General features: G+C 41.8%; 1 long non-coding RNA gene across 1 annotated transcript; it reads left to right on the forward strand.

Moving 5' to 3' along the window:
- Positions 1-129: 129 nt before the first annotated feature.
- LOC125394045 (uncharacterized) lies at positions 130-26,101 on the forward strand. Its single transcript, XR_015735767.1, has 4 exons — positions 130-332; positions 19,925-20,057; positions 22,779-22,835; positions 23,382-26,101. It is a non-coding gene; the product is annotated as an uncharacterized LOC125394045 (long non-coding RNA).

Genomic DNA, 26,101 nt, shown 5'->3' on the forward strand with positions numbered 1-26,101 from the left:
GTTTTATACACACACACACACACACACACACACACACACAATAGTATTATTTTCCCAGCTGACTTTGTATATAGGGCATTATACTTTGTTTCATTTTCTAAGGCGAACACGTCTGTTTCTCCAGGGTTTCTATGAATGGAAACGCCATGGGAGCAGGTCTTCAGACTTTCTCCAGGCTGGCCACCTCACCACTGTCTACAGTGGCTCACCAGCTGACACTCACCAGCAAGCAGCACAGCAGACTTTTGCCAATCTCACTCCCAAGTCAAACCAGTTTTTCTTCAGACAAGCACCTTCCCAGCACAGGACCGGAAAGCTGTTTGCAGTTCCGGGTAGGTATAGTGACCTTGAGGGTGTTAGTCCAGACCTACTGTCAGAATTCCCCTTCTGTGAGCTTATCACTGGCTATCTTTGGCTATTTTTCTATTGCACTATTTGCCTTGGTGATTTTTTTCATGAAAATCTTATGGTAAGACAAGTGAGCAAAAAGATGGATTAAGTACCAGTGACCAGCATGCAGACTCTCTCTATCTCTGTGTTTCTTGTGATTCACGCCCGTTTCTTCTTTTAGTCCACAAATGATATCGAGCACTTACTATCTGCATATACTCTGCAAGTTTGTCAAGTCAAAACTGATTTTACCCACACACCACTATTCCTAAGATTTCTCTCATGTTCACCAGTTGTTCTGAAGAACCATAAGACCTGCCTCCACTCAGAACCCATCTTTCTTGATTTGCTCCATCTATTCCCAATCCCCACTTCAATTATGGCTTCCCAAACAGCTGTCCTGCTTCCTTGATGCACAGTTTCCCTTCTCTCTGAAAATCCTGTTGTTCATTTTGTGTATAGCCAGCTGGCTGTTCCTTTCAGTGCCCAGCACAGATCTGGATGTGTGAGACACTGCTCGGGCACCCCTTGCCAGCAGAGTAAATACTTTGTGTCCCTCTGCACTTCATTCAGATGTTGCCCTGCTACAGCTTGAATCTGGACTATCTCCCAGAATACTCAGATGGACACTGTGGTGAAAACTACCACAGACGTAGAGCTCCCTGGGCAGTCAGGTCCCACAGAGGCGTGCCTCTGTCCCTCCCCTTTCTGGGCCTCCCATGCCCCAGGAGGTGGAAAGGCCCTTTGCTCCCAAGCTCCCACCACAGGTCCAAAGGCAACAGGGCCAGCCAAGTGACCATGGACTGAATTCTTGAAACTCTATGCCAAAATTAAATGCTTCTTCTTAGAAGTTTCTCAAATATTTTGTCAGAGCGTTAGAAAGCTGAGCCCCATTTTAACTAGTTTCCCAGTGAATAACCGAATGCTTGCTAAATCTAAGGGCCGCTGAGCCTACTCTCCTACAAGGTGAGAATTTCCAAAATTCACCCCCACCAAATCGAAGTACAGCTCAGTGGAATCCCTTCCCACACTGTTTCCTGTTGCCCACAGGAGCTGCCGTGTACAACCGCAACACCATATTCACGGGAGACAGAGACTTCCAAGGTTTTATGTTTGTCCGTTTGTTTTTAAATCAATAAAGGTATCAGTAAAGCCAAGTTCAGCAAATGCCGGAGTGTAAATACTTTTGGCTTTTGGGTCACGAGACCTCAGTTAAAACAGCTTAGCTTTGCCTCTCTGTCATGAGAATAGCCCTTAGTCTTAATAATGGAAGGTTATGACCAACTAACTACCGTAGGTCAGAATATACTGACCACGAACTGAACTAGAACAGCCAGTCACACTGGGCTTGTTTTCTCTTTGCATCCCAACAAAAGTCCCATATCTTCCACCACCACCCCCCCCCATCCCCATCCGCTCTTCCCTCACCCAATCCTCCACTGTTTCTCTTCAGATACAGGTGGGCATCCCTTGGATATCAACCAGCCATTGTATATCAAGTTGCAATAAGAATAGGTGCCTCCCCTCCTATTAAGTCTGGACAAGGCAACCCAGTAGGAGGGAAGGGTCACAAAAACACAAGAGGACCAAGTTACACAAATGTAACATAAATGCAGAGTGCCTAGGTCAGTCCCTTTCAGGCCGTCTGGTTGTTGGTTCAGTCTCTGTAACCCCTATGAGTGCCCAGATTAGTTGGTGCTGTGGGTTATCTTGTGGTGCCCTTGACACCACTGGGTCCTACAATCCTTCCTCCACCCCTTCCACAAGATTACACAGTTCTGCCTAATGTCTGTCTGTGGGTCTCTGCATGTTTCCATCAGTGACCGGGTGAAGCTTTTCTGATGACAGTTGGGATAGGCACCGATCTATGAGTATAGCAGAACATCCTTAGGGATCATTTAATTGACTTTTTCCCATTAGTGTTTGGTTCTATCCTAGAGCAATGGGAACTCCCAGGAATCTATGAGGTGACTCTAGGTAAGACTACTAGCAATAGGGGTTATGGAGCCTGAACCAGCCTCTCCTGAAATCAGACCAGACTTTCAGTGGAGGGTCTGGAACCCCCCATCCACAAACCCTTCAACCTGTTCTGCCTACAAGATGTGCTGGGGTAGAGAGGGAGCAGAAACAGGCGGAGCTGGAAACTCATACCCAGAGAGGTAGCTCCGCATGAGGGCCAGGACTCAGAAGCAGGATACCCCAGGGACCTAGGATGGACTTTACTTAAATAACAACAAAAAAACTTGCCCAGTGGTGGTGCATGTCTTTAATTCCAGCACTCAGGAGGCAGGGGCAGGAAGATCTCTGTGAGTTTGAGGTCAGAGTGGTTTACAGAACTAGTTCTAGAATAGACTCCAAAGCTACAGAGAGAGAACCCCCCCCCCCAAAAAAGGTTTTAACTATACTGTATTTATTCAATAAAGTACAGGGTAGCATGAGGAGCCAGTCAAACTTTTAGAATAGAAAACCACAACCTCTGAGATTAAAAATATCAAGTAATGCTCTAAAGAAAGGACTGGCTGGGCAGTGGTGGTACACGCCTTTAATCCCAGCACTTGGGAGGCAGAGGCAGGTGGATCTCTGTGAGTTCGAGGCCAGCCTGGTGTACAAGTGCTAGTTCTAGGACAGCCAGGGCTGTTTTTACACAGAAAAACTCTATAGAAAAATAAAATGAAAGAAAGGAAGGAGGGACAGAGGGAAGGAAGGAAGGAAGGAAGGAAGGAAGGAAGGAAGGAAGGAAGGAAGGAAGGACGGACTGGAGAGCGTCAAGACCGGGATGATAAAGCAGAGGGTGACTGGGAGCTGGGTGCAGAGTATCCGTGATAGAACAGCTGACTCAAGTCAACCTAATTCACACATAATTGGAGTCTGCAAAGAAAGGAACAGAAAAAAACTGCTAAAATTTTACTTTTTTGGTTTTTGTTTTTTTTGGGTTTTTTTTGTTTTTTTTGAGACAGAGTCTTATTTTGCAGCCCACACTAGTTTAAAACTGAGACCATCCTGCATTAGCCTCCTGAGGGCTGGGATGACAGGATGCCTATTACCCAGTTTAATTTAATTTTTTAGCTTAAAGTAATGGAAGTTTCACAAAATTTATTAAAATTACATAATTACAATTATGGAATAAGAATTCAATGGCCAGCACTTGGGAGACAGAAGCAGGTAAATCTCTGTAGAATTGTTTACATGGTAAGTTCCAGGCCTGGTTCAAAAAAAAAAAGTATAAGAACAACAAAAGGAAAACTATGACAATTATACTTAAATGTCCTTAAATGAGTGATAAATTATTTAAAAAAGCAGCAACAATGAACAGAAATTGTCCACCTCAACAGAGGAAAACAATGGAAGATGTTGTAGGATATGTGTTATGCCAGGCAAAGATAGACTACATTTGTTTACGTTGCCGAATATTACTTTAACTGTGTAAAGGTGACTACATTTGTTTATTCTGCAATTGTCTAATTATGTAAAGATGTGTTGCACATGTTTCCCCTTGCCTGCCTAAGGCACCTGATTGGTCTAATAAATAGCTGAACAGACAATAGCTGGGCAGAGAGAATAAAATAGGAGGAGAAGTCTGGGCTCAAAAGGAAGATTTAATAAGAACAAGAGAAGGAGAGAAGGAGAGACATACCTGGAGCAAGAAGCCAGGCAGATGCCAGTCAGCCAGACACAAAGAAACAGTGAAAGTAAGATATACAGAGGTAAGAAAGGTTAATATGCTCTGAGACAAAAGGTAAAGAGAAACAGATTAATTTAAGTTAAAAGAGCTAGCCAGAAATGTTCCTAAGCTAGACTGAGTATTCATAGCTAATAATATGTCTCTCTGTTAAGACTTGGTGTCTCTCTGTCAAGCTGATTGGTGGCCTAAAAGAAAAAGTCTGGTACATTCTAGTGTTCTAACATGGGGCCCATATTTTAACACGGGGCCTGAGAAAGCTGAAAAGGAAAAGGAGAGAAAAGAAAATAGGTAAGGCTCCTTTAAGAAACTCTGCCATATAGCAGAGAACTTAATCAGCCCTTTTCACACTAAGTAGAAATAAAAAACTAAGTATAATGCTTGCCACAGTGAAGGGCACCAACTTCTTAGATTTGGTGTGGCTGAAGGCAGTTCTTGGTCATTCACCTCCAGCCACCCCACAAGCTTTTGGCTTGGCTCTCGCAGATCCGAGAAGTGCCAGAGCCAGCTGCCAAAGTCTTGGCAGAGGATCCAGTGGTAGCTTACCAGTTTAGGATTTTGCTCATGCAGCAGAAAAGTCTAGAGATTCACAGCAAAGCAAGTTCACAGAAAAAACAACAACAACAACAACAACTCTAAACAGGTTACGGAGTGTTCAAAAATATATAGGCTTAAGAAAAGAAAAAGGATATAGACAGTCATAGAAAAATAGTTTAAAATAATAAAGTCATTAAAAAAAGAGGAAAGTAATATAAAGGAAAAAATCCACATTAGGGTGAAAAGTACCCAGGGACTCTGGATTCAGGATAGTGCTGTGTTGTCTCTGATTTTTCTGAATGGTGATAAGCAAACAACAGCAGCTGGGAGATATGGGTTGTGAAAGAGACTGCTGAGTTAAACCAGCCTAGATATTTTCAAAATGTCTTAACTTTAAAATGGAGCTCAAAAAATGTATTGCTTTGGGCAAGAGGTTATGCTTTTGTTTCCAAAGGAAATGAAAGAATTTATTCAAGGTTACTAGTGATCAGATTGGATTGGGAAGACCCCCCTGAAAATCCTGGCTACAGATATAAAGAAATAAATCTAGAAAAACTACAAGACATGTGACATATATTTTAACTGCTCAAACATAAAACCAAAAATCATCTTTGGCTTGCTTATGTACAACATACAATCCATACTTTTGTTAATGCAGCTATGTATGCAACCTTGGAAAGCCTGTGTGTTTTCAGAACAAGGGAACCAAGTGCCAATGCAAACAGATGATCCAGGAGATCTGGACTCTCAGAGTGCCTCTCTTGCAGTTTCCTCAAGAGTTCTGCATCCAGAACAGTTTCAGGCTGCTGGATGAGATGGTTCAGCCTCTCAAACTATTCTAGCCAGGACTGCAGATAAGCTTTATGCTTTCCCATTGCATAAAGACTGGACAACAAATGTTATAACTGGTTTTCCCAGGACTTGACCATTATTTTGATTTTCTCAGGTTCCCTAAAAAGACGCCTTTATCCACAAATAGCAGGAAGCAGTCTATAGAATACCACGCCCACATTCCCAAGGTGGGTGGTTTTTGTTGTCATTTGTTGTGTTATGGATACCTGTCATCATTTAGTGGGGGATATAAGATATAGGTTAATGAGGCCCCAACATTGCAAAGTAACCTTGGATAACTGTCCAAGCAGTCAGATGTCTGTCATTTCTACAGCTTTTGAAATGGCTTGCATTTCACATTCTGTTTACTCAGGTAATATATATCCTTCTGTGATCTTTGATAGAGTTGAAGACTAGAGAGTTATAGTTAATAGTTTTCCTTAGTTATGATAGAAGGCAAATCAAGTACAGAACTTGGGGCTCATCAAGATAGAATAGATAATAGGGTGATTTCTCTGAATTTGCCAAATGGAAAGGGACTGGATATTGAAAATGTAATCCTTACTTAATAACTGTTCCTGCTATATATATAGTTTTACTATGTCAAATTTAAAACACTTCCCTTTTATGTAGACAAAAGGGAAGAAATGTTGAGGAATATTTGTTTAACTAGGCAAAGATGTTACATTTGCTCATGCTGCATTTGTTAACTAATTTGTAAAGAAAGATGTGTTGCATTTGTGTTAATTAAATAAAGTTAACTTGGACTCAGAGAGGCGGGGTTAGCAACTGGTTGACAGGAAGTACCAGGGAGGAGTTTAGCATGGGATTTTTTAGTTGGGGCGGTATGAAAGGGAGTAGCTTCCTGGATGCCAGCAAGGGAAAGTTAGTCAGTTGCTAGTCTAACTCTCACATGTTTTTAACCACAACCTTTGACTCTCCATAGAAGTTTAGCTAAACTACCTTTCGTGGCAGCAACAGAGTCATTGTCTGGTGGAACAGAAATTCCCCCCCCCCCCCAAGGATACAGCCTTAAAAGTTGGGCCAATCATAGTTTAAAACACAGCCACTTTAACAAAAGTGAACCAACACAAACACACTCGCAGCACTCAGGTCACTCCCAAGAAGCCAGTCTGGTGACAGTGACACTCACTCTCACTGGACGTGACTGGTAGTACACACCACCACAAAAGAGGCTGAAACATAAAAATCATCCTAAGGATAGCCTGGGTTATAGAGACAGCTGCCCTTGAAAGATAAGGAAAGCTAGAAAGAATAATGTCTGCACTGAACAATGAGTGACTAAATTTCCGTATTCCAAATGATGAAAGCCAGAAAGAGGTAGCACACTGATTTAAAATGCTAAAAGAAAGAACTGCCAACCCAGAATTCTACATCAGTAAAGCAGAAAGAAGAGTGAGCAGATAAGGGAGAATTAAGAGAAATCGCCAGATACACTAAATTGCTACAGAATGGAATAAATGGCTAAAGAATGGACTTTAGTAATCAATAAGGCATGATACCAGAAGGAGACTTAGACCACCAGAATGGAGGGAGAACAAGAGTAATGTGTGGACTGACATAATGGTCTATCTTAATAAGACATACATTCTTAAAAACATGTTTAATAGTTAAAACATAAAACATGTATATGGACTGGGAGTGGTGGTGCACACCTTTAATCCCAGCACTCTGGAGGCAGAGGCAGGCGGATCTCTGTGAGTTCGAGGCCAGCCTGGTCTACAAGAGCTAGTTCCAGGACAGGCTCCAAATCTATAGAGAAACCCCGTCTTGAAAAACAAAACAAAGCAAAAATGTGTACAGCCCAATGGACTTTTAATTGTATGAAGACATAAAGAAGAAAACTATTGTGTAGAGAAATACATGGGAGGGGCCTGGAGAGACGGCTCAGTTAAGAGCGCTGGCTGCTCTTGAGAAGACCTGGCTCAATTCTCAGCACCTACGTGGTGTTCCCAAAAGATCTAATGCTCTCTTTGCCCACAACAGGGAAAACACTCATACACGCGTGCGCAAACACACACAATTCTTTTAAAGAAACAAATCTTTTAAAATAGAAATAGTTGGGGAGACAGTGAGATGGCTCAATGTGTAAAATTATTTGCTGTTAAAACCTGACAACCCAAGTTCAATCTCTAGAACCCATGTAAAAACAAAAACAAAATTCAGATATCAGCACTCCCAAGAGGAGGTAGAGACCAAAGAAGGGCCTAGAAGATGGTTAGTACATAGGCTGGCAGAATCAAGAGATACTTGGTCTCAAAGGCAAGGGGAAAAGAAAACCCATTCCCAAAAGTTGTCCTCTGACAAACCTCCCCTTATGTGTGCATGAGGCTATACACACAATCACACACACACACACACACACACACGCAGAGAGGGAAGTGTAACAGTACAGAAAGCTTATACACAATTTTATTGCAATAGTAAAATATTTATTGTCCAAAATCTATGAAAAGTTATGTTTCACAAATTCTAGAACAACCACTAAAACCATTAAACACACACGTAGACAAATTTCTAAGTTCAAAATAAACTAAAAGATATCAAAAATTAGAAACAACCTAACAGAATGCAGGAGAAAGGAAAACAACAACCCAGGGAAAGAAATAAAACCGTAAGCCTAATATTAAGCAGAAAGAGAGTTCAAGCACTTGATATGCCATATTTGGTTGTTATCCATGGAGGAATGGATGGGGGTGTGGAGGCAGAGAGAAGATGGGAAGAGAGACTGGGTGGGGAAGAGGGAGGGGAAACTGTGGTCTGGATGTAAAATAGTAATAATGATAAAAATTATTAAGAGGGAGGATGCATTTATGTATACACATGAACATGGGAGGAAAGGTGGAATTGGTAGATGAGGGAAATTGAAGACAAAGAATAGGGGGTGGATTGGATCTAAGCATGTTATATGCATATATGAATATTAAATATTAAATAAAAAGTATAACTCTAGATACCAACACATTTATTACATTAAAAGTAGTAAGTATTTCAGGCCAGTTGGCACATGACTTTAATCCCCAGAACTTGGAAAGTATAAGGAGGATCTCTCTGAGTTTGAGGCTAGCCTGATATCCTGGGTTCCAGGATATCCAGGGCTATGTTGAGAAATCTTGTTTCAACAAACAAACAAAAAAATGAATGAAAAGTAAGTACTCTAAATCAACTAAAGGTTGAAAATGATCATTATCCAGTTATTTGACATAGAAACTTTACTTCAAGTATAAAGATAAGAAGGTAAAAGGATAGAAAAAGATATATCACACACATACACACACACACAAAAAATCAATAGAAGCATGGAGAAAAAGCGACAAATTCCAGAGCAAAGAGAACTATTAGAGATAAAGAAGGACAGCAAGGATCAATAGGAGGGTCAATCTGCCAGTCAGCCACAGTCAGTCATGTATGCAGTGCATCCAACAGAAGAGCTACAAAGTAAAGGCAGCAGAAACACTAACAGAATGAAGAGAAGAGATTTCAACTTATCCTCAGAAATAAATATAACAAACAGACAGAAAATGAATTCATTAATACCAGTAATCATCTGGATCAAATAGAGATCATAGAGTATTCCACTAAGCAGCAGCATATAACTCCAAGGTGGAGTGATCCCATAGCATGTGGGAGGCATGGATTCAGCCCCAGGAAAACATATGCATGGATACAAGACAGGCTGCCACAGCCACGAAATCACTGAAATAATGTAGAATATGTTCTTCATAATAAAATAATGAATACAAAATAAGATTGTCATAAAAAAGAATATTTTCCAATTGTTTGGAAATCAAATAACACATTCCTAAATAAAGATGAAAGTCAGAATCTTAAAATATTATAGAAATCATTACAAATGAAAATTAATACACTATTATCAATGTCTGATGGACTGCCGCTACTTTATTATGGGGAAGAAAATAACAAAATTAAATGCTTTCATTAAAAAAATATTCTACATTCAATATTTTAAACTTCTCCCTCAAAAAAAAAGATCTGAAAACACTCAAACTAAGATTTTTTTTAAAAAAACATTAAAATATTTGATAGGTCAAAAACATTTTTAATTACAAAAATATTAGGAACTGAATGAAAATGAAAGCATATGCTTTTAAAATTTGTGAAATGCATTTTGCTTAAACAGAAATTTGCAGCACTGGGTGATCTCAGCATCAAACTCAGTCCTCCATACACTCTGACACATGACAAGGTGAGGAGCAAGACAATGGGCAGAGAGAGGGGAGTAAGACCAGAAACTAACAGGACCACACGAGCGAGCAAAATAAACCAGGAGAAACTAAAAAGAGGAGATTAACAAATAAGAGGGATCCAAAGGAGACACCCTGTCTCCTGGGACAGGAGCTGGGCACAGCTGGGCAGGGAATAGGCCTCCTGTTCAATGCCCCATGCTGCAAACCCAATGTCAGGAATGTCTTCACCAGCACAGAGGTGCATAGCTGTATCTCAGATTCTCAATGGGCTAAAGCAGGTGAACTGCTCATGCAGAAGAGGTCAAGGTGAGCTTGACTAGGCAGTGAGAATCCCATGTCACAATAAGAGTCAACACGTCCTTGTGTGTGGAAGAGCTTTAGTGTCAGGCCTATCAAATCTATGGGACTAGAAAACAAGTTAAATGTGACTACAGCGATACAGCTTGTAAAATCCAGAAGGTGGTCTGTGGCCCAGCTGCAGCTGGGGTCTGCACTGAGCTCCGTGGCACAGATTGCCACTAGGGCCCATACAGAGGTCCTGGATCTGGGCTTGAGTCCGTGGCTTGCTTGGAGTCTGGGGGACATATCACAGCAGGGGCCATACAGACATGGGTGGTCTGTGTTACCATCCAGGGCCATGATGTCATTTGGGTCTAGGCTGCTGCTGAGGGCCATGCCTGGGTCTGTGGCCCTATAGTAGCCACGAACCAGACATGTATGCGGCTCCCACTGCCACCAAGTGCCACGAGGATGCTCAGAATCAGATTAGCCACTGAGTCCAGGTTGACATCTGAGGGCCAGGACACATCCAGGTCTGAGTGGCCTGAGCGGCTACTCAATGTCATGGTGACATCGGGACCAGAGCTGCAGCTGAGGGCCATACCAGGGTCCGTTGGCTCTGCCACAGCCATAGGACCTGCTGGAGATAGTGAAGGGACTGGTCTGGTAGAATGATATCAGAAAAGTCTCCAAGACTTGGGGAGGCCACAGGATATACCAGAGGAGCTCTGGTGAGGATCCAGTGAGGATGGGGAGCCAGAACCAGACCAGTAAAGCTGATGGGACAAAGGGTATACTATATGACTCACTTATTAGAATTCAGGCACCTGCACTGCCTGCCCTTGGGGACCTGGCAGGAATGAGCATGTGCTTGCCAGTACTCAGGCAGTACTCCGGCCTACTCAGGGTCCTGACTACTTGATCTCTGTGTGCATGTGCTACACCTACATCTAAGAGACAAGTTCAGCCTGCCACCTCTCTCTCTTCCTCTCTCTCCAATGCTCCTGTATTCAGAGGCCAGTCTCTGCCTCCCCTCCCTCTTTTCTCATCCCTTCCCCCAATAAAAAACCCTCCATGTGAGCCCTGTTGCATGATGGCATCTGCTGTCAGTCTTCCTGGGGCCGCACTTTAACTTATAACATTGGTGCCATAACCGTGGCAAGCTATCCCAGCGTTTTCTCCTGGCCGCCTGGACCTGGGAAACTGGTGCACATATGACAGGCTCGCTTCTCCAACTAACAGATTGCTGGGCCAGTTCACCCAACACTGGGATGATTGGTGAGCCACCCTTCTCTGGCCATCCCCCATGACTGAGGATTCATCTCTCGACCATGGTTTCTTGCCTCCTGAACAAACCCTGGTACCAGGCAACCACATGTCTCTCTCTTGGGGTTCAGCACACCATGGCTTGTGGCTCCTCAATTTCTATCCTCTCTGATTTCCTAGGACACTAGGAATTGCAGGCCCTTGGATATTATTCCTCTACCTCACTTGTATGAACTGTGTCTTCCACTATACCTCCAAGAGCTTCTAAACTCATCTGCCTTTGCAGTAAGATCTGGCCCAAATACACCTTAGATATCAATTCAAATGGCTGCTCCCTAGCACCCTTTATCCCAATATTTTACAGGACACTTACAATATTCTGCCAGTGATCTAAGAGATGGAAGGGGATACCCTATTTTCAATCTTTATCTTATCTTTGCTCTATAAGCCTCCTTTCTGTTCTTTCTCTTATTGAGCTACACCCCCCCCTTTCATTAAGCAAACTCAAATAGAAAAAAAAAACATAGGGTCTTATAACTCTGGCTCTGCTTCTTTCATTAAAGAATTCCAATTTTAGTTGCTGGAGCAACAGCTTGCCTCTGCCACAAAGGCAGTTACATGTCGCCAGATCCCTTTCCACCATCAGCTATGTGGCATGTGCACACAAAGCTCGTTCTCTGTCTCCTGCCTTTTACTCCTTTGTCTCTACTTTCCTCTTTCACCAACTCTGTTGCATGTGGCGTGTTTGTTTAATAGTCTGCCTTGGAGGGGCCTGCCAAAGGCACCCACTTAACTAGGGTACCCACCTGTTCCGCCTGCAACAAATCTGCTTTCTCATTCATTGGCAGTTTCACCTTCCACTCAATACTGGCAACCGGGTGTCTGGCAGGGCTACCTGCCTCTGCCCATTCCCCTGGATGGTAGGCTTCATTTCTCAAGCACAGTCCTCTCCTAGACTTCTGGTTTTTCTCAAAGTCCTGGTGCCAGGCGACTGTGTCTGTCTCAGGCTCAGAGCCCTTGGCCCCTATTCTTGCGTGATGATGTATTGAACACTTGTGCCCATTCAAAATGATACTCCCTGGATCTGTCTGGGCAACTGTGAGGCAGTCAATTCCCCAGTGTCCTGTGGCCCATGGTCTGCAGAGGGTCTCTCTTTCGGCTGCTGGATTCAGTGCCTGTTCCCCACTCGTGCAGAGGACTATGATCTGTGAGTCTACCCCTAAAGAATCCTTGATTGTACTCAATTCTTAGCTAGTGTGGGATTACTTCACAGTGCCCATCTATACCATACCCCAACCCACAAGCCCCCTTTCTCCTGTTCTCACTTCACCCTGGGATCTTTCCCTTGTCAATTTTCCTTGCCTTTCCAGGAGCCAGCCTTAACAGTTTCGTACGAACTTTTTGTTTTTAGCCATGGAATAGCTATTTTGATTTCTTTACTGAGCCAATTATGATAAAAATGTTTTATTTTGATAACAGTAGAGCTTCAATGAAAAATCATTATTTTCAAAGCTAAACCTGATAGGAAAGTAATGTAAAGTCCTAGTCTTCTGGAAGCTGCTAACTTATTGTGGACTGTTAACAAACACAAGTAAACAGTCGTTCTTATAAATGATCAAATTCTTTCATTGCAGCCATGCTAAGTACTGATGTAATTAAGTACAGGGATAAGCCTTACTTAGTCCTCTGTACATATTTTCAGGGTTGGAGCTTTAAACAAGTAACTAGAAACAAAGTTTATCTACTTAGATGTAACTAATATACAGTCTTCAGAAGCTCAGAGATCTGTAGAATATGGCATTTAAAACATTTAATTAAAAAGCTTTACATGATAGAGAGAGATGCCAGCTCCTGGCAGCACCCTTATTTCCTCTGAAGAAGATGGATGGACACAGAAGAACCTCTACCTGGAACTTACTTCAAATCTGGCAATGTCAGCCACTCAGCAAAATCTGTCTTTGACCTCAACTGCTGTCAAGACCCTCAGCAGCCCATGGGCAACAGGACACTAGGGAATTGATTGCCTCCCGGTTGCCTAGAAAAAGGTAGGCTGATCCTCAAGTTCCAACTCCACAGGAAGTCTATGAGATATTCTGGGGCCTGGCAGGCCTAGATCTGTCAGCCAAAGACAAGTCCTGTTGCCCTGAGACCTCTGCCCTCAATGACTACAAAGGACCCTGGGGCGGCTGTCTAGGTAGCCAGAGAGTAAGTCTCTAACTCAGGTACAATTATCCTTTTCAGAGCTCTAATGCAGTTTGATCACTAGGCTAGAGGTAGCTTTGTCAATTTAGCAGCAGCAGCCAAGGCTTCAGCTGCCTTCTTGGTTCTCTGTGTAAAATTCAGGTCACAGGCCTCTCTCTCCTAGCGCTAATAGTAACTCTAGACACAGTTCACCTTGTTACCAGACTCAAAAAAGATAAAGTCACAAAACAGATTTGAGTGTAACTTTTTCCCATTCCTTTGTTAAAGGAACTTGCTTTGCAGCGACTGCCCTCAGTGGTCTGTCACCTGCATCTCCTGGGGAATTAGACAGAAGGGGCTTAAAAGTTGGTTTATGTGAAGACAGGAAGGGTGAAGTGGTGATGAGGAGAGAGTGGTCTGAGATGTATAAGAGAATAAAATGTTTCAGATTTCTTCCCCTCACTATGCTATTATTATTAAGACTCCAAAGTTCAGAGTGTTAGCAACAATAATCAAAGGAATTCTGATAAGCTATTAATGTAGCTCTAGCAAAGTGCTAAACACCATACTATCACTATGCGATCATAGCTACAAGATCAAGATTTTAGATTTCCTTTTATCGTTTTCTAATTATAGTCTTAAAAGGTGTTTTTCATTGTGCTAAAAACATCTGTCAGCCAGACGATGGTGGCACATATCTTTAATCCCAGCAACTTAGGAAACAGAGGCAGAAGGAGCTCTGTGAGTTCGAGGCCAGTCTGCTCTACAAGAACTAGTTCCCAGGACAGCTACAACAGTTAGACTGAGGAACCATCTCAAAAAAAAAATGTCAGTTTTCTGGATAGAAGAAAAAAATGTTAATGCTTTCAACCAAAATCATTTCTGGCATGAGTATACTGCCAATTTTACAACATAAATTTCAGTATAGGTTATAAGCAGTGGAAATGTTAATGTGTCTAAAACATATCTTTTCACAAATTAAAGCATTTTTTATTAGTTAAAAAAATACCAATCCAAGTTCCCATTCTCTCCTCTCCTCCCATTCCTTCTACGCACCCTCCCACCCCAAACCCATCTAAGCCTCAGAGAGGGTAAGGCACATTGCCTTGTGGAAGGTCCAAGGCCCTCTAGGCTGAGCAAGGTATCCATCTATCCAAAGAGAATAGGATCCCAAAAAGTCAGTACATGCAGTAGGGATAAATCTCCAACCCCCAGGTGGGTCTATATATATATATATATTTTAAGTTCACCTTATTACTTAGCTTCTCTAGGATCAGGAACTATAGGTGCAATGTCCTTTGCTTATAGCTAGTATCCACTTATGAGTGAGCACATACCATATTCATCTTTTTGGTCTGGGTTACCTCACTCAGGATAGTGTTTTCTAATTCCATCTATTTGCATGCAAAATTCAAGATGTCATTGTTTTTTTTTTACCGCTGAGTAGTACTCTAATGTGTAAATTTGCCACATTTTCTTTATCCATTCTTTGGTTGAGGGACATCTAGGTTGTTTCCAGGTTCTAGCTATTACAAATAATGCTGCTATAAACATAGTTGAACAAATGCTTTTGTAGTATGATTGAGCATCTTTTGGATATGTCCAAGAGTGGTATTGCTGGATCCTGAGATAGGTTGATTCCCAATTTTCTGAGAAACCGCCATACTGATTTCCAAAGTGGTTGTTTGCATTCCCACCAACAATGAATGAGTGTTCCCCTTACTCCACATCCTCTCCAGCATAAGCTATCATTGGTGTTTTTTATCTTAGCCATTCTCATAGGTGTAAGATGGTATCTCAGAGCTGTTTTGATTTGCATTTCTCTGATGGCTAAGGATGTTGAACATTTCCTTAAGTATCTTTTGGCCATTTGAGAATTCTGTTTAGTTCTGTATCCCATTTTTTAATTGGGTTATTTAGAATTTTAATATCTAATTATTTTAGTTATTTATATGTTTTGGAGATCACTCCTTTGATGTGGGGTTGGTGAAGATCTTTTCCCATTCAGTAGACTGCCTTTTTGTCTTATTGACTGTGTCCTTTGCTTTACAGAGGCTTCTCGGTTTCAGGAGGTCCCATTTATTTATTGTTCCTCTCAGTGACTGTGCTACGAGGGTTATATTTAGGAAGTGGTCTCCTGTGCCCATGCATTGAAGACTACTTCCCACTTTCTCTTCTATCAGGGTCAGTGTGGTCAGATTTTATTGAGGTCTTTAATCCATTTGGACTTGAGTTCAGTGCATGGCAGTAGATATGAATCTATTTTCATTCTTCTACATGTTGACATCCAGTTATGCCAGCACCATTTGCTGAAGATACTTTCCTTTTTTTCATTGTATAATTTTAGCTTCTTTGAAAAAAATCACGTGTTCATAGGTGAGTGGATTAATATTTGGGTTTTTGATTTGATTCCATTGGTCAACCTCTCTGTTTTTATGCCAATACCAAGCTGTTTTCATTACTGTAGCTCTGTAATAGAGCTTGATGTCAAAGATGGTGATACCTCCAGAAGTTCCTTAATTGTACAGGATTGTTTTGGCAATCCTGGGTTTTTTTGTTTTTCGATATGAAGTTGATTATTGTTCTTTCAAGGTCTGTGAAAAATTGTGTTGGGATTTCTATGGGGATTGCATTGAATCTATAGACTGCTTTTGGTAGGATTGCCATTTTTACCATGTTGATCCTACCTATCCAAGAGCATGGGGAAATCTTTTCATTTTCTGGTTTCAATTCCTTTCTTCAAAGAGTTAAAGTTCTTGTCAAATAGGTCTTTTAGTTGTTTGGTTAGTGCTATTTCAAGACATTTTATGTTATTTGTGACTATTGTGAAACATGTTTCTTTGATTTCCCTCTAGGCTTCATCATTTGTGTAGAGGAGGGCTACTGATTTTTTGAGTTGATCATGTATCCTGCCACATCAATGAAAGTAGTAGCTGGAGTTCTCTGGCAGAGTTTTTTTGGGGTCACTTATGTACACTATCATATTATCTGCAAATAACAAAAGCTTGACTTCTTACTTTCTGATTTGAATCCCCTTGATCTCCTTTTGTTGTCTTATTTTTATTGCTAAAACTTCAAGAACTATGTTGAAGAGATATGGAGAGTGGACAGCCTTGTCTTGTTCCTGATTTTAGTGGAATCACTTTGAGTTTCTCTCCATTTAATTTGATGTTGGCTGTCAGCTTGCTGTATATTGCTTTTATTAAATTTAGATATGTCCTTGTAACCCTGATCTCTCCAAGACCTTTATTATGAAGGGGTGTTGGATTTTGTCAAATGCTTTTTCAGCATCTAATGAAATGATCATATGTTTTTTTTCAGTTTATTTATATGATGGATTATATTAATAGATTTTCATATGTTGAACCAGTCCTGAATCTCTGGGATGAAGTCGACTTGATCATGATTTTTTGATGTGTTCTTGGATATGGTTTGCCAGTATTTTATTGAGTATTTTTGCATCCATGTTCGTTAGTGTAATTCTATTTCTCGGTTGAGTCTTTGTGTGGTTTTGGTATCAGGGTAGCTGTAGCCTTATAAAAAGTGTTTGGCAATGTCACTTCTGTTTTTATTATGTGGAACACTTTGAGGAGTATAGGTATTAGCTCTTCTTGGACGTTCTGGTAGAATTCTACACTAAAACCATCTGGCCCTGGTCTTTTTTTGGTTAGGAGGTTTTTGATGGCAGCTTCCATTTCCTTGCATTTAATAGGTCTATTTAAATTTCTCACCTGGTCTTGACTTAATTTTAGTATATGGTATCTATCTAAAAAAAAAAAACTCCATTTCTTTTACATTTCCCAATTTTGTGAAGTACAGGTTTCTGTAGTAAGACCTAATGATGGTTCTCTGAATTTCCTCAGTGTCATTTGTTATGTCCCCCTTTTCATTTTTGATATTGTTAAATTGAATGTTTTCTCTCTACCTTTTGATGAACCAGCTCTTTGTTGCATTCTTTGTATTGTTTTGTTTCTATTTTGTTGATTTCAGCACTCGATTTGATTATTTCCTGTCTTCTTCTCCTCCTGGGGTAGTCTGCTTCTTTTTGTTCTAGAGCTTTCAGGTGTGCTGTTAAGTCACTAATGTGAGCTTTCTCTGTTTTATGTTGGCACTTAGTGCTATAAACCTTCCTCTTAGCACTGCTTTCATAGTGTCCCATAGGTTTGGATATGTTGTGCCTTCATTTTCATTGAATTCAAGGAAGTCTTTATTTTTCTTTATTTCTTCCTTGGCCAAGGGGTGGTTCAGTAGTTCACTGTTCAGTTTCCACAAGCTTGTAGGCTTTCTGAGAGTAGTATTGTTGTTGTAATATTATACAATATATAGTAATATTGTCTAAATTTACTCCCTGGTGATCCAATAAGACACAGGGGGTTACTCCAATATTTTTGTATCTGTGGAGGTTTGCTTTGTTATCGAGTATGTGATCAATCTTAGAGAAGGTTCCATGAGGTGCTGAGAAGGTATTTGTGTGTAACATGAGGGGGCCTGTTTGTTGGGGGTTTTTCTGTCCTGTCCGGCCCCCCAGCTATTTAGTCCCAGAGAAAAATCACATACAGATCTCTTCAAGTTATAAAGCTGATTGGCCCATTAGGTCAGGCTTCTTACTGGCTAACTCTCACATCTTGATTAACCCGTTTTTCTGATCTATGTTAGCCATGTGGCTCAGTACCTTTTTCAGTGGGACAGCTAACATCCTGTTTCTTCAGTGGTCTGGGCAGGAGTGGAAGGAATCAGTTTCCTCCTCCCCAGAATTCTCCTGCTCTCCTTGCATCATTTCCACTTCCTGTCTGGTTTCCCTGCCTACACCTCCTGCCTGGTCAATCAGCGTTTATTTAAAACATGATTGACAGAATACGGACAATTCTCCCGCACCATTTGTGTTTGGATGGTATGTTCTATAAATGTCTGTTAGACCCATTTGAATCATAACTTCTGTTAGTTTCTCTATTTCTCTGTTAAGTTTATGTCTGGCAGTTCTATCCAGTGGTGACAGTGGGGTGTTGAAGTCTTCCACTAATAGTGTATGGGGTTTGATGTGTGATTTAAGCTTTAGCAATATTTCTTTAACAAATGTGGGTGCCCTTGTATTTAGGGCATAGGTGTTCAGAATTGAGACTTGATCTTGATGGATTTTTGTTGTGAAGGATATGAAATGTCCTTCATCTCTTTTCATTACTTTTAATTTAAAGTCTATTTTGTTAGACATTAGGATAGCTTCATCAGGTTGTTTCTTAGGTCCATTTGATTGGAAAATCTTTTCCCAACCCTTTACTCTCATGTACCGTCTGTCTTTGAAGTTGAGGTGTGTTTCTTGTATGTAGCAGAAGGATGGATCCTGAGGTGTGTTTCTTTTATGTAGCAGAAAGATGGATGATAAATGGAATGAGAAAGAAATCAGAGAAACATCACCCTTCGCAACAGCCACAAACAACATAAAATATCTTGGGGGTAACTCTAACCAAATAAATGAAAGACCTGTATGACAAAGAACTTTGTGTGCTTGAAGAAATTGAAGAAGATATCAGAAAATGGGAAGGGGAAATAGACAAGATTTCCTAAGTAAATTGGGAGCATGGGGGGAAGGGTGGGTGGGGGGAAGAGAAGTAGGATCAGGAAAGTCGGGCAAGGAAAGAGCTGTCTTGATAGAGGAGCCATTATGGGCTTAGTGAGAAACCTGAAACTAGGGAAATTCCCAGGAATCCACAACGATGATCCCAGCTAAGAATCTAAGCAATAGTGGAGAGAGTGTCTTAACTGCCCTTCCCATGTAATCAGACTGATGACTGCCTTGTCATCATAGAACCTAACCTACATTCAGTAAGTGATGGAAGCAGATGCAGAGATCCACAGCTAAACATTGGGTCCTGGAGTCCAGTTGGAGAGGGGGAGGAGCAATAACAAGCAAAGGGGTCAAGACCATGATGGGGAAACCCACAGAAACAGCTGACTGAGCAAGTGGAAGCTCACTGACTCTGGGCTGACTGCTGGGGAACTTGTATATGATCAAACTAGGCCCTCTGAATGTGGGTGACAATTGTGTGGGACCATTAGCAGTGGAACCAGTTTTTATCCCTAGTGCATGAGCTGGCTTTTCGGAGTCCATTCTCTATGGAGGAATACCTTCCTTGGCCTAGATACAGGGAGGAAAGCCTTGGTCCTGTCTCAAGTGATGTGACAGGCTTTCTTGATTCCCCGTGGGAGGGCTCAGTCTCTGAGTGAGTGGGTGGGAGTGGGATGGGAAGGTGGGGCTAGCAGGAGTAGAAGAGAGAAAGGGAACTGGGATTGCCATGTAAAATAAGATTGTTTTAAAATGAAAAATTCTTTTTATTATTATATATTAATTTATTATGTGTGTGATGTGTTTAGGTGTGCATGGTAAATAACGTTACAGATTTGATTCTCTCCCCACCTTTGTGTGGGTTCTGGGGGGTCTAACTCAGTTTGTCAGGCTGGTCTACAAGCACTTTATCCACTCAGCCATCTCACCAGGAAGTCTTTTTACCTTAAAAATTTGTTCCTCTCTGTTCAGTTTCTTTAGCTGTGCAGAGGAGACATGATCTGGGAACACAGGCTGTCCGCAGAATTGGAGATCTCGACCAGCTATACTTCAGACTGGGCTACTATCCAGAATTTACAAAGAACTTCAGAAATTAAATACAGAGGTAATAAAACTACCAACCAATAATCTGGGCTAACAAATTAAACAGGCAGTTTTCAAAAGAAGATCATAAACAGCCAAAACCTATTTATTGTTTAACATCTGTAGTCAGTAGGAACATGTAAATTAAGATTAGTTTTGAGATACTGGAGCGGTTGTCATCAACAAACAAACAACAAATATACAAGAGGATGTGAGGAGAGAGCTTGATCACTGCTGGTGGAAGCACAAATCAATAGATATTATGGAAATGAAACTGGAGTGTCCTCAGAAAGTTAAAGCCAGAACTACTCTATTAAAGAGAACTAGCCAGTTCTCCCAATTCTGGGCGCATACCCTTAGGATTGTACATATGGCCATAGAGATATCCACATGTCTATATTTACTGGACCTCTGTGTACAAGAAATGGAACTAGCCTAGAAGTGTGTCAACAGAGAAGCAGATGATGAAATCTGGCACATATATAATTACAAAATCTGCTGGAGTAGATGGAATTGACAATGCACAGTATTATATGAGCAACCCAAACTCAAGGAAAAGTACACGTCTCCCTCTTCTGTGGCCTAACTTACGATGTGTACATGTACATTGTAAGAGACAGCTGTAAGAAAGGACAATATCTGGTGATGAGGAAGGAAAAAAAACACGAGCTGTGAAATAGGATATAAAGCTAATTTTTTTCCTAGCTTCAACTCATCGTAACCTTTTCTTTGTGGCTCAAGAGTGCACATTAACAGTCATAACTGAAATAGTTCACTGACAAGTTCATGGTTTGGGACTATGTTTTTGTTAGAGTGGCTAACTTAGCTCATTTGTGAGTTCACTAAAATGTGATGCTTTGGGAACTCATCCACTCCATAACTGTTCGGGTACCAGCCCATCATGGCATGGCACCACATGTGGACTGACAAGCGCAGACAGGAAGTGTGCTCGCTCTCTTTGCTAGTAGTCTGAGTTTCTGTGTGCTCGACAGAGCAAAGGGCCAAGGTGGCTATATTACTGTGAGTGTTCCCCAAACAAACAGTTGTTATCCTTTATTCTGGAATCTCGACAGCCTTAATCACGTCTACAGTGAGTGACTTAAGTCTCCTTTGGCTACCAGCACAGCACTGACTTTCTCGTGTTCAGTACAGTACATACTTATTTCCTCTTCTCACAATTCATTCTTCCCTCCTTCCCATATTTTCAGTTTTGTCTATTTGCAATTGTTCCTTTCATATTTTCTTTAAGATATGCTATAAAAATTTCCCCCAAATTTTGTTTGTCTGATGATATCATTTTACATCTAGTTCAGTTTACTTCTTTAGGGAGCTTTGTTATAATTGATATGGTAAAATTTACCTATTTTTTTCTTTTCCCTTTTTATTTTTTTCATTATACATATCAATTTGAATTCCCACTCCCTCCCCTCCTCTTAACCTTCCACCCCATCCCCTGATCCACCCCTCAGAGAGGGTAAGGCACGTTGCTTTGCAGTAGGTCCAAGGCCCTTCCTACTCTACCTAGGCTGAAGAAAGTATCCATCCAAAGAGAATAGGTTCCCAAAAAGCCAGTAAAAGCCATAGGGATAAATCCTGGTGCCACTGCCAGTGGCCCCTCAGTCTGCCCCATGCAACTGTCAACCACATTCAGAGGGACTAGTTTGGTCCTCTGCTTGTTCCTTCCCAGTCCGGCTGGAGTTTGTGAGTTCCCATTAGCTCAGGCAGACTGTTTTAGTGGGTATGCCCATCGTGGTCTTGACCTCTTGACCTCTTTGCTCATATTTTCACTCCAGTGTTCCAATGTGGGTCTCTGCTTCTGTTTCCATCAGTTGCTGGATGAAGGTTCTATGGTGATAGTTAAGATATTCATCAGTCTGACTACAGGGCTTGGCCAGTTCTGGCACCTCGAGGAGACCTTGAGGGAATGGTTAGTTGAGATGAAGGAAGGGCACAGATGAGAGCAAGGAAAGAGATATCTTGATTGAGGGAGCCACTGTGGGGTTAGAAAGAAACCTGGCTCCAGAGAAATTCCCAGGAGTCCACAAGGATGACCCTAGTGAAGACCCTAAAATTTATTTTATTTTATATTATTTTAAGAACAAGACTGGAAGAGCCACTAGCAAGTCTGGACTCTTTCACGGTATACTTTTATGCCCCTTTGTAGCTAACCCATCACTGATAATTTTGTGCCCCTTTGCTTAAATCCCATGCTGACAGAGATCTTTTCAGTGCATGATGTTGAAGAGCGTTGAAAGAAGTCTGTAATTAACTGACTCACATTCTTTTATCTTTAAATGGCTATATGTGGAGATGAAGTTTATATATTTAATTTAAATATACTCAAGGGATAACACTATATAGGATGGCTGTACACTAAATTTTAAGCCATTTACTCATCAGCATCTTTAAGAATTATTACAAATGCTTATATTTTATTCTAGCCACGGTGGCATGGCCTATGAGTTTGTGTGCACCATGTGCATACAGGAGACCACACCACATGGATGCTGGAACCAAACCTAGTTCTGAAAGAACAATTTGTATTCTTAGCTGCTATTACATTTCTCCAGCCCTGCACTCACTTCTTGTAGGTAAGGGTTGTGAAATAGATGTAATCTTTGGAAATAAATTTGGCAAAACCAACTACAAACTCATATAAGAACAAAACTAAGTAAAAATAAAATTAAAAGGAAAAGATGTGATATAAATATGGTAACTATTTTCACTCTTCACTCTCCCTCAGGGCAACAGTGATCTGCTGTCAATCAAATGGTCAGATGCAATGCCAGTGAAGCACATAGTAAGTGAACTAGTGACTAAAACCATCCCCTCCACCGGCCGCAAACAAGGAATTAGCGAAGCTGAACTCATTTAGGTGGCTGCTGATTCTTTACTCTCAAGGATGAGTGAGTGATTGTCTCTCTCACCTCTTAGAGCAATTATCATTCTGCTACCTCCTCAGCTCTACCCTTAGTATTGAAAATGTGAGGTCTTCATGATGGTATTTGTTATTCCTTTGCGGTGCCTTTAAGGACTAACCACGCCCACTCCCAACCACTTCTGACCTCCTGGTCGCCATTTTAACCTTCTCTTCTGTCCGTCTCTTGGCATGTGTACACGTGTCTTTGTCTCTCCCTATGTTTCTCTCTCTGTTTCTCTGTCTCCCTCTTCTTTAAATAATACTATGTCCTGTGAGCCTTTTATCTGCCGTAACCACCCGCCTGACTCGTCCGGTCACATGGCGCTGCCACCCTGGAGATCTTGCAGGGACCCACAGCCATCCTTGTCAGACTAGCGGCTGCTCTGTGAGCCTGCCAGGGAACACACCTGCCTTATCTTTTTAAAGAACAAAATTGGTGCCGCAGACTTGAGAGATTCACCCGCCAAGGGCCAGGGTCCCAGCTTCACCTTTTGTCTGGGACTCTGAGCACCAACTTCCGGGACTGAATCGGGACCGAGGACTTCTCAACACTGACCCACGTGTTCCAACTGCCTGGATTCATTCCTACAAACAACACCAGCTTCTAATTGTAAGTTTCCCCACTCCAGCCAGCTTAACTGAGCCTTTTTAACCCGAGATTGACTGGTCCTCCCGGTAATTCTAGGCTGGGGGGGGGGGTACTTCTTCGCCCCTTCGCTGGTGTTCACTATGGCTTGCATCCTGTTAAGCCCGGAGCCTCTAGCCTTCTTCCTCTTTATTTCATTCTTTTCTTTTTTCCTATCTTTCTCACGGACGGATTGGCTGATCCGGTTCAGCCATAGCATCCCACATGGGCACCGCGGACACCTGGGCACATGTTTCGGATGTTTGCTTGCATCTCACCTAAACGGGGAGCCGTTCCCCATAGGCTCAAAATGCCACAGTTTGTGTGGGTTTTTCACGGTCTTGACCCGAAAAAGCAAGTCGTACCAGCCTAAATATGCCTTACTTAAAATCTTCCACACCTATCCATCTTTAAATTGTCTGTTTGCGCGGGTTTTCACGATTCAGACTCTGGATAACAACTGCCCATGGCAGGTGGCCCCCAGCTTTTAAAATTCCTGCGGTCTTTCAGTTCGGCATGGCATCTCAACAACAGCTCAAAAATTGTAACTCCCCCCCCCTGCAACACATGACTGCCGCCATGTTCATTGGGGTCAGGTGATTTTATCGCTAGATTCACTGAGAGCCAGATCACGCTACCAAGCTCTCTCATTCTTATGTATGTCCTGCCTTTCCTCTCCCCCTCCTCGGTGTTCACTGAAATCCTCTCGTTAACTCTGATTACAGGTGTTTTGCATAGTGACATGCTTTTTGATAGGGCCCATCAAAAACATACACTTTGCCTAATTCCTGTTCAATCTTTCTATGTATAATGATTGTTCATTTCATCTTGTTTCAGACTACAAAATCATAAGTCTCATATTCTAAACTGGTGTGTACTTTTAACTCTCTCATATTTAATATTAAGCTATTCTCTACCATTGTCAATTCTGCCACTAATCTTAACGTTACAGTTTTTTTCTTTCTTTCTGTCTTTTTACAAATGTGGATCTTACCTGTTAAGAGTCAATATGTCAAACTCAGACCCAACCTTCCAGACAGATTCTATACTGCAGCTATACCTTATAATCAGCCCTCAACTGCTCAGAGATCTGGGGAATGCGATATTTAAATGTTTAAACAAAAAGAGACAGGTTGGCTCCTAGCAAGCAATCCTCCAAGAAGGCAAAAGACAAACGGTCACAGACCAGCATCCATCTGTAGTTTGCTTCGACTGCCAAGCGCTGACCATTGGGCAAAAACTGCCTTTCACCTAAATTGAAGACCTCCAGACGTGGACAGAATCACTGGAATCGACAGCCTAGCTGCCTGGGTAAGGTAGGCCTGTCTTCCTACAGATTTCTTAGCCCACAGGGTCTTCTGGAGCCTGACAGGTTCTGCACTAAATAGCAAAGGTCAACTGCAACCTTCAGCAACCATGGAGGACCCAAAAGAGTAGCTCTGGGTGCCAACCAAGTAAGTTCTCTGTCATTTTTTAATCAGTAACTCAAGTAAAATCTTATCCTTCTCAAAGATCTCTGACAGTTTGATAGCTAAGAGGTTTTGCCAGGTTGCCTCAACAAATAAAAAATACTTTCCATTATATGTCTAAAATTTCTGTTTTTACAAACCCAAGAAGTTCTTGATACAATGTATATGTCTAAAACTTCTATTTTCTTATGGGTTCCAGGGAGCCGAATTAAAAAACCCACCGTAAACAGGTCAGATACATAACCCCTCAATTCCCTGGTCCTAAAAAATTTTTTCTTAATTTAACTTTGTCCTCTGTTCTGCTAATACCCTAACCAGGTACAAGGGACACCAGACATTTCCATGCCACAGACACCTGTTGGGAGCAGAGACCAACCACAACTATGCCAGGATGTGACCACCACCCAGCCTTTTCTCGGATGTCCCCCACCCCCCAAAGACAACGCCCACAAATCAGCCAGAAGCAGTCTTGAGAATTCGCCGCCCCAATTCCTTCAAACTGTAATGTCTAACCTTCTACTTTTTATTATAACAAGGATCCGAGAATGTTATTCCTTTGCGGTGCCTTTAAGGACTAACCACACCCACTCCCAGCCACTTCTGACCTCCCTCACTGCCATCTTAACTCTCTCTCTTCTGTTTTCCATCTCTTGGCGTGTGCACACGTGTTTTCCTCTCTCTGTTCTCTTTTCTATTTCTGCCTTTCTTTCTCTCCTTTTTCTCTAAGTAATAAATGTTTATCCTTATTCTTAGCCTTATGTCTGTTTACTATGTCCTATGAGCCTTTTATCCGCCGTAACCGCCCACCTGACTCGCCCGGCCGCATGGCGCTGCCACCCTGAAGATCTTGCAGGGACCCACAGCCATCTTTGTTGGACTAGCGGCTGCTCTGCGAGCCTGCCAGGGAACATACCCGCTTTTTAAAGAACAACAGTATTTGCTTCAGAAAGGTGGGTGAAGGCACCATCAGGCTCATCAAACCTCTGGAGTTGACCCCTTGGGAAGCAGTCTTTTCCTCATCCTGGTTTGTAGGAAACAGCTCCTGATGGTTT

This window comes from Myodes glareolus, chromosome 20 (assembly GCF_982192425.1).
Source record: "Myodes glareolus chromosome 20, mMyoGla1.1, whole genome shotgun sequence".
Lineage (NCBI taxonomy): Eukaryota > Metazoa > Chordata > Mammalia > Rodentia > Cricetidae > Myodes > Myodes glareolus.